This window comes from Octopus bimaculoides, chromosome 16, assembly GCF_001194135.2.
Source record: "Octopus bimaculoides isolate UCB-OBI-ISO-001 chromosome 16, ASM119413v2, whole genome shotgun sequence".
Taxonomy (NCBI): Eukaryota; Metazoa; Mollusca; class Cephalopoda; order Octopoda; family Octopodidae; genus Octopus; species Octopus bimaculoides.
In genome coordinates this window covers 14,441,655-14,442,602 of record NC_068996.1, presented here as the reverse complement: position 1 = coordinate 14,442,602, position 948 = coordinate 14,441,655, and positions in this window count along the sequence as shown.

Below are 948 nucleotides of genomic sequence, written 5' to 3'. Positions count from 1 at the left end.
GCGGGAATACACATGACAAAATTCTCCAGGAACATAAGTTCTCGTTTCCTCTGCTTTGCTTTCATCTACGACATCAGACCAATTTTTCGCATTTTACATAAAGATAAACATTTTTCCCTTTCCACTCTTCTCATACAATGCGACATTTTTATTTTTCGTTTGACAATTTCAAATGTTTGCTTCCGTATATACATATTTTTCACACACAGATATTTCCTACCAGAACATATTTATTCGTTTCTTTTGAAGACTTGTGGCCATAAATTTATACCAAACGTGAAACAGCACACTTCAAATGGCAAAGAAGTTTCTAGCTAACTAACAGTGCATCCTAGATTTGGTTATGCGTTCTATTAGGTATAGCGGCCAGATCTCCCGCAATACATACAATGGCTTTCAAAAGGATATAGATGCTAAATCGTTCCCTCAAAACATACGATGTCTTTAAAAATAAACATAAGACGCCGGATTATGTAGTTTTAAAGAGAGAGACAGATAGACATACAGAGAGAGGGAGAGAGAGAGAGAGAGAGAGAGAGAGAGCAGTAATGTAGTTAAACATAAGTTAGACGCATGGCTCTGTTATTTGAGCGTCGGGCTCACAATCATATGATAGCGAGTCCGATTCCCAGACCGGACTGTATGTTGTATTCTTGAGCAAAACACTTCATTTCACATTGCTCCAGTTCACTTAGCTATAGAAATGAGTTGCGACGTCACTGGTGTCAAGCTGCATCGGCCTTTGACTTTCCCTTTGATAACATCGGTGGCATGAAAAGAGGAAACTGGTATGCATGGGCGATTGCTGGTCTTCTGTGGGCAACCCAGCCCGGACTTCTGCCTCGGAGAACTTTCTAGATGTAATTCCACGATCATCTCATGAATGAATGGGGGTCTTTACCTTATCTATCTATGTATCTATCTATCTATCTGTCTATCTATCTATCT